The sequence below is a fragment of the Lycium barbarum genome, chromosome 5, assembly GCF_019175385.1.
Source record: "Lycium barbarum isolate Lr01 chromosome 5, ASM1917538v2, whole genome shotgun sequence".
NCBI classification, from domain to species: Eukaryota; Viridiplantae; Streptophyta; class Magnoliopsida; order Solanales; family Solanaceae; genus Lycium; species Lycium barbarum.
In genome coordinates, this window is record NC_083341.1 from 42,719,122 (window position 1) to 42,734,061 (window position 14,940).

Genomic DNA, 14,940 nt, shown 5'->3' on the forward strand with positions numbered 1-14,940 from the left:
TTTTGATAATGCAAGGCTTCTCATATATCATAATTCAGCAAACAGCAATGGCATGGTCATAGCAGATTTCGAAGGAAAAAGAAAATGACAGATGAGTGGCAACAACAAATAAAATAACAAAGAAGAACGAGGCAGGCACAAGGTTAAGAGTGAAGCAACAAAAGACAAGACAAGACCTCAATCATCCTACTCCAAATACTAGTTTCAAATTTGTTTTGAGGAAATCAAGGATTAATAGGGTAATGAAGGACCAAGCCAGGAGTTTTCATTTTTTAAACCAAGAAAAAAGCTAAACCAATACTTGGAAAACCACCTTGAAAACCATTTACCACTTACAAAGCAAAATTTAAAGCCCAAAGTCAATTTTATACCTATTTTACTTGAACAAGTTCAGATCTTAAACAAATTTAGAGTGCAGATTTCCAATACTTCTTAAGTCCCTATTATCCTAATTCATACTCAACCATTAAGTCACACTGATCCTAACCTCCCCCATATAATCTCAGCATATAAGCACTCCCAGATATTATCATCATGGTGCACCAGCTGATCAGGTGGTAATGCGTATATAACGCCTATCCCTTTCCCCATACCCCATATACATATAATATACGCGTATATAACACCTTCTGGTCATGGTTCAATATGCATATAAATAAATAAATGCTGCATGAATAAACTGAATACATTGGACTCTCGGAGCGATATGAGGTCGTACTATTTCGATGAACATCCTTTGAGCTAACATCATCAATATAAGAAATCTCAAGACCCATGAACAGAAGGAACAATCATAAATGGGGTATAGGAACATCAAAGACTGTTGTACTCCTAGTGCTTCTAAGAGTAGAGTAATATGAATCTCGTTTGCTCGCTTGTTAGTTCATATCGTAAGATCATGCCAAAAATGAAGGAAACGATAGCCTTAACATACATTTACGTCTTCTTAACTACTAAACATTATCCTCCAAACCTGGAAAATCTACATTCAAGAGAATTCATACTAAGTTTAAGTCCTGAAAATATTCCCAAGTCCAACTAGAATAATTGATGAGCTAACGAAAATTGAGCAGCACTTCCTTTAATTTACCGACTTCCACCATATTACAAAACAACACTCAAACAACAATAACAACATCCACAATGCCTTGATGAAGAGGTTTCACTCAAATAATATCCATTACAAACCTAAAACCTTTTTTCATAAACAATTTATAACAATAGCTTCAACATAACCCCTTATACACTCGTGTACAACACTTCTTCATCATCATTATCATTCCTCATAACAAAGTTAACTCAAAACATGCTAATAATTATGGCTCAAGTTCATTTAAACCCTAAAATATCATCAACCTCATATTTGAACTCTTCCCTCCAATTTCCCTTTCCCAAATATTAGCATAATCACAAGATAAACTCATAAGCATAAAACTATGATGAAATCTTACCTCAAAATTCAAGAACACTTTGTCACGCCCCAAAACCCACCCTAGACGTGACCGGCATCCGACGTCATTAACAACATCGGAAGAACCTAAAAGATGCAATAACAATATTTGAACCCGCCAGGTTCAATATTCGCCTCCAACAGTTTATAAAATAAATGTACAAATCATGAATATATGAATTAAATAAGCGGAAGTCTTTATTCATCAAATACTTAGTCAAACGTAATAACGTGCCCGAGAGTTAATCAATAGCTCAACAACTACCCGAGAGTTATACTCTAAGATTATGAGCAATGTCTAAATCATCGGGATGCAACCCGAAACTAAAAGACGAAAAGTAAACATAGAATGGTGCCCCACGAACAATCATGTGGGCTCACCGAATAGTCTCGAAAGCAGCAAGTTCTCTTAAGTCAAAGGCGTATACAATGGTATGCCTGAGTACTGGGTACTCAGTGAGTGTCTAAAGGGCAACAGTTAACAAAACAAAATATAATGAATAAAATCAATAAAATGATATCAATGAAAATAACAGTTCAAACCCAGGAATAAAGTGAGTCAGTAACAATAAAGAGTCATCAAAGAATTCAACCATGACAGACACATTAACTTAACTCCTTACCATTTACCAGTCCAAGTATTTCACTGACGAATTCAAATCACCACAAGCCACTCACAGGCAACAAGATATGAAACAAGTCACTCACAGGTAGATCAATCAATCGATACTCCGGGTTAGGAAACCGCGGAGGCTAATCGTCCTCTGGACTAGCACACCAATAGATACTCCGGGCTTGGAAGCAACTGAGGCTAATAGTCCTCTGGACTAGCACAGCCATAGATACTCCGATCTTGGAAGATACGAAGGCTAATCGTCCTCTGGACTAGCACATTAATAGATACTCCGCGTTAGGAAGCAACAGAGGTCAATCGTCCTCTGGGCTGACACAGCAATACTCATATCGATACGTTAGGATCCACAACGGCTAATCGTCCTCTGGATTAGCACAGCTTGCCCATACAGGCCCAAACACCAACAAAATACAAATCATGGCATATTACTGAATCATCAATCATGGCTTAAAGCCGAATCTCACTTCTCAAGTCATCATCTGAAAATAGAGGCATTTCAAGTCATAACCGATTTAAAATCTTATCCAAATCTTTTATTCAATTTCAAGTTCATGAAACTCATTCAACAACAAAACAAGTTTAAGGTCTAACCTTTAGAAGATTAAGTTCAATCATCCAATAATGGAAAAAGCGAGTTTCACAAAGTAGTATAGTTCGTATAAGATTCGATGCGGGCTTGACCCTACACACGCATGACCTTGTCTAAAAGAAATCATCTTTAATTCCAGAATAAATTCCACCAAACAAGAGTTATAACTTATACAAACAATTAAGGCAGGATTCTCAAATACAATTTATGCTTTCACAATATAAGCGTACTTCACAAGTAGACATAGTTGAAAAGATGATTTTTGGAATATAGACATACTTCAAGAAAGATTTTTGGGAAAATCTAGACATACATGAAAAGACAAATTTTGAAATAAAAACATACAAATCACCTTCATAGTCAAAAATAATTTTTAAAAGAGACATACAAATCACCTTTATAGTCAAGAATGATTTTAAAGGAGACATACAAATCACCTTTATATTCAAAAAGGATTTTATTTTTTAAGAGACATACAAATTACCTTTATATTCAAAAAGGATTTTACTTTTATAGAGACATACAAATTACCTTTATATTAAAAAAGGATTTAATTTTTAAGGAGACATACAAATTACCTTTATATTCAAAAAGGATTTTTTTTAAAGAGACATACAAATTACCTTACATTCAAAAAGGATTTTATTTTTAAAGAGACATACAAATTACCTTTATATTCAAAAAAGTATTTTATTTTTAAAGAGACATAGCTTAATACGTTAAACAAAGTTTAACAATTCACTTTCATAATGAAGAACACCTAAACTCTAGCTTGAATCACTTTGGGAAGAATTAGGATGAAAACCCTAGGTTTTGGTCACAAGAATCATGTTAAGAATCATTGGTTTGATGTTAGAATAGATTAGTAATGTTAAGGGTGTTCTTACCTTTGATTTGAAGACTTGGAGGGATTTTTCGTCCCTAGGGTTTGGAAGGATGAAAAAAAATGGGAACAAAATATGACCATACCCATTTTAAACCCAATTTTCTGCTAGAAATGGAAGAAGTACATCCTAAAAGGACGTCCCGTAGTTTAAAGGACGTCCCGTACATTCTGGGCGTACTTTGGGCGAAATTTCCAGCTTTTGCGCGCTTCAGTAAAATGGATGTAACGTTTTGTACATAACTTCTCTCGGGCTGGGAGACCTACCATTGCAAATCTATTTCAAAGATCTACAACTTTCATCAAGGAAGCTTTTCCAAATTCGCAACACATTTTCATGAAAATCGCCCAGAAGACAGACCTACTAAAACTTAGGCGAATTTAAGAGCCCTTAAGAACTTCAATTGTTGGTTTGACTTCAAAACGACCATCTTCCACCCGAATTCATCAAGAATGGATTCATATAGATATAATATCATCTTAACACTAGATTTTTACATATTCACACCTAACCCGAATTTACGGAGTGTTACACACTTCAACTTCCAAAGTCACTTCACCTTAAAATTACCCTTCAAAACTTTTACAAGAAGAAGGATCGAGTTTGAATCTCCCTTTGTAACCCTAGATACTTTGATCTCCACTTTGATCCTTTATTTTGTCTTGGAGAAGTGTTGGGATATGTTTGGAGAAGTTTCTAGAGCTCTTTTGAACATGGAAGTGTGTTTAGAATGACTAAACATGAAAAGCTGACGTCGTACTTAAATTCTCAAAATTTCCACCGACTCAGCTTATACGGTCTATATAACTTGGTCGTATAATATTATACGACCAACTTGCTGGTCGTATAACATTATACGGTCCGTCTAACCTAGCCGTATAATGCCATCATCATTTTTGCCACTCTGATAAAATTCAATATCCTTTCCATATTATTATACGGTCCGTATAATATGGCCATATAATACCACCTGAAAATTCTGCTTTTCTGCTATATTTTTGTATTCTTAAATACGGTCCATATCTTAAAATATAGATCATATCCCACTTACACGACCTATACACCATAGTATCCATAAACAACTCTTGATGAACCTTCCCGCTTTGATCCATCTATAAACACAAGTCAACCATGCCCAATCTAATATGTTCTTGCGACAAATCCCGATGTCCAAAACTAAGACACCAACGTACTTCAAATCTCGATGCGCAAAACCACAAGGTGTAACTGAAAATCTTTGAATATATCCTTTTATAAAAATGCCATGGGGTTTATACAAGCATATAAAAGCATCTCTTTTCAATTACAAATTATTTATCAATTCCAATTATTTTTTAAGGTCAACCATACTCTGTTTTGAACCCTTTCTTCAAACTAAAGTTCAAATGAAATTCTCTTCATTTGTTTAGCTTAAGGTGGGCTTCTCCCAAAAGTATTTTAAAAATCCCTTAAGCTATTTTTTGAGTAAATGAAGCCCATTTTCAACAAACACTTGTTGTCATTTTGAAATCTGATTTTTAGCCTTGTAAATCCTTGAGTTGAAAGAAGAAAAGGTGAAATTTTTTTCAAAAATTTACAAACTGTTTTCAATTTCTAGTTTCTGAAATTTCCAGTTAAGAAAAGCATTAATTTTTACAGAACAGTATATACTTCACTATTTCGTATTTCAGTTTTGTAAAAGGAAAAATTGTAAAACCATTTCTTTGTTCTGACTCTTGAAAATATAATTATTTATCTTTTGTTGGGTCTCGGTTTTGAAATAGTAATGGGTTCCTATCCGTTCTAACCATATCACTCATCGTTTGCCTAATTCGTCTAAGAACCACTTGGGTTCCAATATTCACAAATGTTCATACAACGTATACATATACATACATAATATAAAAAGAGAAAGTGAGGCTGGTGGGCCTACCGAGCCCACCAGTTAACAATTTTCACCCATGGTTGGGCCTTTAAACTTTCGGACTCAATCAAAGAAAAGTGTTGTTGGGCTTCAGGCCCAGCAATTGTGGCTGATGCAATCTTGTCTAAGTGGCCCCCCACGGCAGTGTATTCCATGCAAAGGAAAGGGGGAAGGGAAAAAGAGGAATATAGTTAGAGAGCATCTAAACTTAGTAACTTATATAAGAAAGAAAATAAGTCACTCATACATAAAAATATACACAAAGACATATTTCAGTTGTATAACTACATATACCAAAACGTATATCGCTAAGAGAGGCCCAAAAAGATTCAGTGAAAACCAGAAAAATGCGATAGAAGACCACACAGTTAAATAAAGTAGACAGAGGCCCAAATAAAAAATTATGTGTAAAGCAAAGAATCCAGGCAAATATCATTTCTCGTGGAGGTAAAAGGTTAAGAGCAGACCCATATTGATTAATCAACAAAGCCTTTAAATTAAACCATCTTTGGATATACACCTAGTATCCCTGATAAGCACTCCAATATATACCGAGGTATATATATGGATTATACATGTTACACCTCGTGTTTTTCATGCAGCATCGTATCATAAGATGGCTAATATGATAAGAAGGTAATTTCATGAGATATTTTAAATAATATGATAGTCATACGTAAAGTTTTGAAGTCAAACGGGTTATAAAAAGAAAGTCGACAAAGGTCGTCGCAAGTTATGGTTATAAATTGCTAGAATTTAGGGGCTGATGTCGTATAACTTTTCTCACAATATACTTGGAGTTTCGCAGTGATCCACCCACAAAATTGAAGTTCTACGAGTGTAGTTTCCAGCTCACTTAACCGTTCATCAACACGACATCAAAGTAGATAGATATTCGCATTTCCGTCCAAGGGTGCAAACTATCGCGGGCAACATAACTCAACTTATATAAAAACACCCCAAATCGAATGGGAACCTCATTTTATTCAGATACCAAATCCTAACCACCTCTTACACTCTCTCAACCCTTCTCCATGGTTCAAGATCGTATCTAAGAGCTGATCAAGCCATTTCAACACAAGAAATCTCTTAGTAATCATAGAACCACTGTTTCTTCATCGTTTTGACTTTCGGATGGATTCTTTGCTGTGTAGTAAATTTTATTGTAGAGGAATTCTTACAAATTAAGGTATTTTTCCTTCATCTTAATGATCCTCCTAATCTACTACAAGTTTTTTACATAGAAATTGGAAGGAGAATTCCCTAGAACAAGTCCTTATGAATTTTTATGAACTCTTGTGAACGTAGGTAGTTGTGTCGGCTGTTTCATATGGATTAAATGTGTTTTTTTGTAGTTCTAGAGCTATGTATAGGATTATAATGACAATTAGGAGAAGAAGGAAAGAAAAAGGGTAGTGTTCTCCGGGAAATTAAGCCACGAAAAGGTCTACAAACTTACGGCTGCAAGTTGTTCGATTAAATGTATAAATGAAAGTTTCCATAAGCTATGAACTCAAAATTGATCGCAAACTATTTGTATTATAGCTCCATCGAAGAGGTATGTAGGGCTTTCTATTCTCTTTTGTAGCATGACTAGAACTCGATGAACGTTTCATTGATACATTCATTTGGTGAAAACATAAGTCGATCACATTCATATGCTTGGGCTACTATCACGACCAAAATTGGCATAAGTTGTGCGGGCACTTACCTTCCACACCTCGGTAAGCAAACCCTCAACCCAACGATAAATAAAGACAAAAATAAATAATCATGCAAGCAGAAATGAATAATACGTAAGTCTCACAATTTTATATAATAGAAATAATGCGGAATAGAAATACCCCCAAGGTCTAGTCTAAGTCATACAAGAGCTTCTAATGAAACTTATACAAATCTAGAAAAAGAATCCATAAATCCGTATATGCCTTAGAATAACAAAATTAGACATAAAATGGGAAGAGTCTTCAAGGCAGCGAATGTCCGTGCTCGCCCTAGAAACTCGTAATAGTGCTGAAGTTGACAATCAACCACGAGAAACGGAAGTAGAACCAACCTGATACTCTGCATTCATAAAGGAATAGAGCAAGTGCAGGTCAGTATAATGCAACGGTACTGGTAGGCATCATCGGCCGACTAAGCATAACTAACACAATCCAGATAATAAAGCAAGATAGGCAGATAAACCAACAGCAAGATAGGCAGATAAACCAACAAGTATAAGTGAAACATAATAGAAGCCAAGTATGCGTCACACCTAAGTAGAGCATCTAATCTCAAATGTGCCAAGTCTCAATATATCAAGTCTGAATCCAAAATCACAAGTACAATATCAAATCATCTCCAAATCAAACAGTGATGCAATGCCATAATGTATTGATGAAATACAATGCCATGCAAATGTTGTGTACATATGTACTCCGGAGAAAAATATCGACATCTCGATAGCACAACCCAAGGTGACTAGCGAAGTCTAAGTGTCACCCATCCCGGATCTTTGCCCAATAGACAGACGGGACTCTGGATCTTTGCCCGCGGGGGGTTCTCACCGGTACCACCCTAAGGGACCCGCGGAGTCCATGCTCTCTCTCAATACACGATTCCGGAATTAACATCGGATATCGGACTCTCACATCACTGTTATTTAAAAATTGAGCTAAGCTTATCACAATATTTCATCAAGTATCGTCAGTGTCATAACAATGTATCATGAAGATTGAGAGTGCGTACAATGCATGTATCAACATCAACAATCATACTCAATATCACAAGTACTAACAAAGGGGTACGCCAACTATAAATCTGTCACGCCCCAAATTTGGAGCGGCGTGACCGGCACTCGGTGCCAAACTCTGATAACGCCTACGTGCACACAGACAATACCAACAAGCAGGCGAGGCCGTAATCTGGATATATATATATATATATATATATAAATGCTGACTATCTCGTCTGAACTGGGCACACACACCCAAGATATATATACACAACTGAGTAAGACGACAAGGCTGCTATGTTTGTTGTATAACAAAAATGAGAGCCGACAAGACTACATAACATCCTAACTGCATACAACTGTCTACAGACCTCTAGGGAACACGAGTTGTAGAAAGGACAGGAAAAATCCCCGTCATACCCATATATATATGTCAAAATAGCATACCAAAAGAGGCTGCAGCTCCGAACCAAGTGGAGCGCCCTGACTACAGCTGAGTGGAAAACCTACTGAGCTAGATCGTTTGTCTGGCTACCTGAACCTGCAGGCATGAACGCAGCACCCCCAAGAAAAAGGGACGTTAGTATGAAAAAATGTACTGAGTATGTAGGACAATGGAATAACTGAAATGGAACTGAAAATAATACAATCTGGAGGGGAAAGAATTCTCAGAATGTCCCTCTGATCTGTCTCAAATGAAATGGAATACCATGATAGCAGCCTGGCCACTTGGTCATTGAGACATATGATATCATGGTATTGCATTTCATTTGAGATAGATCAGAGGGACGTTTTAAGAATTCTTTGGCCTCCAGATTGTATTATTTTCAGTTCCGTTTCAGTTATTCTATTGTCTTACATACTCAGTACATTGTTTCGTATTGAAGTCCCTTTTGCGTGGGGGTGCTGCTTTCATGCCCGCAAGTTCAGGTAGCCAGACAGACGATCCAGCTCAGTAGGTCTTCCACTTAGCTGCAGTCAGGGCACTTCACTTGGTTCGGAGCTACAGCCCCTTTTGGTATGCTATTTTGACATATATATATGGGTATGTCGGGGCATTGTCCTGTACTTTCTACAGTTCGTGTTCCCTAGAGCTCCGAGACAGTTATATGTAGTAGGGATGTTATGTAGCCTTGTCGGATCTCATTATTGTTATACAGCAAACATAGCAGCCTCGTCGTCTTAGTCAGTTGTGTATATATATCTTGGGTGTGTGTGCCCAGTTCAAACGAGATAGTCAGCATTATATATATATATATATAAATATATATATATATATATATATATATATATATATCCAGATTACGGCCTCGCAGGCTTGTTGGTATTGTCTGTCTGTAGGTAGGCCTTATCAGAGTTTCAGATTTAGAGTGGTTGGCTCAGGCCTAGTTTGGCACCGAGTGCCGGTCACACCGTTCCAGATTTAGGGCGTGACAAAATCTATGTTACAAGTACCAACAGAGGGTATGCCAACAATATCATAATCAAGAAGGAACAACAGATTCCAATAACTACTAGTAACATGTGGCATCGGTCCAACATAATAGAATAATCAAGTCACAATATAACGGGGTGGCTTGCCCCAATCACCCAACAGGGCCCAACCTAAGACGATATCTAACCTAACTTCCTACCCGAAGGTTTACATGCTTTCTCCAACAATACAATCTAAATATATGCTTCGCTATATGAAGTCACACCAAGGGTAAGCCATAACCTACCTAGATGGCCGAACAACAAACAATAATAAATCACTCCTTTGCTTTGCCCTTCCGCTGAGCCTCAGAACCAAAGTAGTCTAGGCATATTCAAAATCTATATTAGAAATCATGAAGAATGATACTAATATTGTTGTGTTTCGATTTAGGTCAAATCCAACCCTAGAATTTTGGAAAACGGGGCCCACAAGGTCAAAACGGGAAATTCGGGAGCAAAATATCAAATTAAGCACTAGGTGATCATAACCCAACAACTAATTGCTAATTTAACTCATGGAATCCCCTAATTTTGAATTTGGACCAAAACCCCCAATTTTGGGTATAAACCCTAAATCTTTGATTTAAGAATTCAACTCTAATAATAGAAGATACATGATTAACAACCTTAGATTCATCAAAATCTTGCCTAAACCCCATCAATTTCACCATTAATAAGCCTAAATAGAACATACATTATATCCACTTTTGTCTTCCATTACTAAGGGATTATTAATGGAAGGAGGGATCTATGATGATTAGGATTAATGAATTAGCAAAAGGATTAAGGGATCTTACCACCAAGAATCTTCACTAAAAATCTTCAAGAGCAGATCCTAAGAGTTCTATTTTTGTAATGGTAATAAATGATAGACTAAGGGCTTATTTAAAACACACTTAATGAAATAGCAAGATCGTTACCGCCACGAGTAATCGGACCGCAACGGTGCCCAACAGACTGCCACAGTGGTCTAGGCAAAAACATACTTAGCCGCCCCAGCGGTCACTCCACCGTAATGGCGGTACCTCTAGGTCGGCCTAGTGCCGCCAATGCGGGCACCAGGTACCAGAATCCCGCCAGATTTTTTAAGTCTCAAACGAAATCTCGAACTAATCTCGAGGCAATCTGCTCATATACCACATACACAGGACCACACAAAAATACGCTACTAACACGCTCGTGGCCTCGAAATTCCCGACGGAAGTCTCGTTGACGTTGGTCAACTCCTGATACGTCATTTCTAATTTCCCAACCCAAGTCTTAAAATGCGTCCCAGTGCATTGAGAACCAAACCAGATATACACACAAGATCTAAATGACCATCCGGACCTCTTGGAATCAACGAATTTTCGAAAAAGGTTCGTTTACCCAAAAGTCAATTGCGGGTCAACTCTTTTTGGTTAAAGCTCATATTTCACAAAAAGTCACCTGAATCAAGTCTAGACACCTCGGGAAGTGTGTCAACGGTCTCCTTAGGTCAAAAGTGAGCTAATCAATGCTCAGGAAGGGGCGAAAATTCCCAAAAGACTATAACGACCAAACGGGGTGTTACATCACATACCAATTGAATCGTCGCTCATCCTCAAGTGAAGAAGAGAAAAGAAGCGGAAAATACCTTAATTAGTAAACAACTAAGAATATTAGCTACGCATGTCTGACTCAGTCTCCCAAGTAGCCTCTGCAACAAGGCAGTGCTTCCATTGCACCTTCATAGAAGCAATCTCTTTCGACCTCAACTTTCGAACCTGCCTATCCAAGATAGCAATAGGCTTCTCCTCATCAGTCAAATTCTCATCAAGTAATATAGAATCCCAACGAACAATGTAGGTATCGTCGGCATGGCACTTCTTCAGCATTGAAATATGCAAAATCGGATGAACTCCCGCCAAGCCTGGCGATAATGCCAACTCACAAGCTACATCACCCATATAGTTAACAATCTCAAACTGACCAATATACCTGGGGCTCAACTTGTCGCTCTTACCAAACCTCATAACACCCTTCATGGGTGAAACCTTTAATAGAACCTAGTCACCAATAGCAAACTATAAATCTCGGACCTTCCGGTCCGTATACAACTTTTTCTAACTCTGAGCTACCAAAAGCTTGGCCCGAATAACTCTCACTCTATCAAAAGACCCTCTCAACAGATCCGTACTCCAAGGTCGAGCCTCGAATCTATCAAACCAACCAACCAGAGATAAGACCAACCAAAGGCGCCATACTAATCCTCGAATGATAACTGTTATTATACGCAAACTCAATCAATGGCAAGTGCTGATCCCAATAGCCACCAAAATCAATAACATATGCTCTCAACATGTCCTCAAGCACCTGACTAGTCCACTCGGACTGGCCATCGGTCTGGGGATGAAAATCTATACTAAGATCCAATCGGGTACCCAACTCCTCATGAAAAGCCCTCCAGAAATGGGAAGTGAAAATAGTTCCTCGATCAGATACAACAAAAATAGGAAATCCATGCAATCTCATAATATCCCGAATGTAAAACATCGCTAACTTCTCCACGGTATAGGAAACCTGAACTGAAACAAAGTAAGCGAACTTAGTTTACCGATCAACTATCATCCAGATAGAGTCAAACTTGCCCAGGGTCTTCGGAAGTCCCATAAAAAATCCATGGTAATCCTCTCCCACTTCCACACGGGAATGGGCATCCTTTGAAGCACCCTACCAGGTCGGGGGTGCTCATACTTTACCTGCTGAAAATTTCCACACTAAGCCACAAAATCAACTATAACTCTCTTTATCTGATGCTACCAATAGTGCTATCTCAAATCACGGTACATCTTAGTCACCCCCGGATGAATGGAATAGCTAGAGCTACGAGCCTCAGACAAGATCAGCTGAATCAAATCACTAACACGAGAAACACATACGCCTTCTCTAATCCGAAAAACGCCCTCAGAATTAATCACGGCCTCCTTAGCCTCACCCCTCAAAACACTACCTCGAGTCTTGATCAACTGAGCATCCTCAAACTGATGAGTCCTGATCCGATCCAATAAGGACAACCTCGCCTCCACACAATCTAGAATCCGGCCAGGAGCTGAAATATCAAGGCGAATTAAACTGTTGGCCAGAGTCTGAACCTCTACGGCCAACGGACACTCGCAAACAATCAATCAAGCTAAACTCCCCATACTGACTGCATTGCGACTCAAGGCATCAACCACCGCATTAGCTTTTTTAGGATTGTAAAGAATAGAGATGTCATAGTCTTTCAGGAGCTCCATCCATCGACGTTGCCTGGATTTAAGATCTCTCTGGGTAAACACATGTTGAAGACTACGGAGATCGGTGAAAACCTTACAATGAACACCATACAAATAATGCCTCTAAATCTTCAAAGCGAAGACCACGACAAATTACTCCAAATCATGGGTAGGGTAATTCTTCTCATGAATCTTTTTTACTGACGGGAAGCATAAGCTATCACCCTAACCTCTTGCATCAACACAGCACCTTAACCCACACGGGAGGCATCACAATAGACTGCGAAGTGCTTACCCTCCACGGGTAATGCTAAGATCGGGGTTGTTGTCAAAAGAAGCTTGAGCTTTTGAAAGCTCTCCTTACAATCATCTGTCCACTAGAAGGGAACGTCTTTCTGAGTCAATCTGGTCAAAGAGGAAAAAATAGCGGCAAAACCCTACACAAAGCGACGGTAATAGCTAGCCAAAAACCCTCAAAACTATGAATCTCAGTAGCAGTCGTGGGCTTTACCCAACCCCTCACAACCTCAATCTTCTGTGAGTCAATCATAATTCCATCCTTAGACACAACACAGCCCAAGAATGCTACAAACTCCACCCAGAACTCACACTTAGAAAACTTAGCAAACATGTTATGCTTCTTCAACAACCCAAGAATAGAATGAAGATGGCTCTCATGCTCCTCTCTACTCTTGGAATACACCAAGATATCATCAATAAACATAATCATGAAGGAATCAAGGGATGGCCAAATGATGCCATTCATCAAAGTCATAAATGCAGCCGGGGCATTGGTAAGCCCAAAGGACATCACCAGAAACTCATAGTGTCCATATCTCATCCGAAAGACTATCTTCGGAATATTCTCCGCCCTAATCTTCAATTGGTGGTAGCCTGAACACAAATCAATCTACGAAAACAACGAAGAACCCTGAAGCTAGTCAAATTGATCATCAATACGAGGCATAGGGCACTTGTTCCGAATAGTAACATTGTTTAGCTGGCGATAATCAATGCACATCCTCATGGTCCCATCTTTCTTCTTATCAAATAACACAAGAGCACCCCAAAGGGAGACGCTCGGTCTAATGAACCCCTTGCTCAATAAATCCTGTAACTGCTTCTTAAGTTCCCTCAACTCAGTAGGTGTCATCTGATATGGGGGACTAGAAATAGGGCGAGTGCCCGGATCCAAGTCAATATAGAAATCAATGTCACGATCGGGTGGCTTACCTAGCAGATCCGACGGGAATACCTCCTCGAACTCGCTCACAATAGGAATAGACTTATTATACCTCAAAAATTTTTATGTCATTCGCAAACTAACGTAAGGTCGAAGAGGTTATGGGACCCTTATAAGGTTATGGAGTACTCTTAACAAGTGATAAGCAAGTGTCTAAAGGTTCTGGGATCGAGAAAATTGAATAAAATAAGCTTGTAAAAAATTTGAGAAAAATTTTGCAGAAATTTTGGGTCAACTTAAGAGAGGTATATCTCCTAGGATATGAAGAGTTTTGAGGTATTTCAAAAGCCTAAAATGAATTTCGTCGAGTGTAGTTTCCAACGCAACAAACCGTTCGTCAATACGACATTCGAACTAGGGATTATGGGCATTTTAAAATGGACATCCAGAAGCTCACGAACCTACGCGAAAATTCTAGAAGCCACTTAAAAAGGCCCACCAATTTCGGCCCATTAGTCCAAACTGAATTGGACTACTATATATCCCTTAAGTCACCTAAATCACTTAATTTTTCATCATTTCTCATCTCCACACCTCTCTAGAACTTCCCACAACATTCATCCAATATCCAAACCTCCCTAAACATATCCCAAATCCTCTAGAACATTCCTCCAACTTCCACAACATGCACATATATTCCTTCAAGTCTATATAACAATTTTGGTCATTTTTATTTCATTTTTAACAAAGCCCCAAGTCCTAGGAAGTCATAGAAACTTCTCCAAACATATTCTAACATATTTCCAAGCCCAAACCAAGGATCAAAGTGAAGGTTAAAGTGGTTAAGGGTTCCAAGTGAGGTCTACACT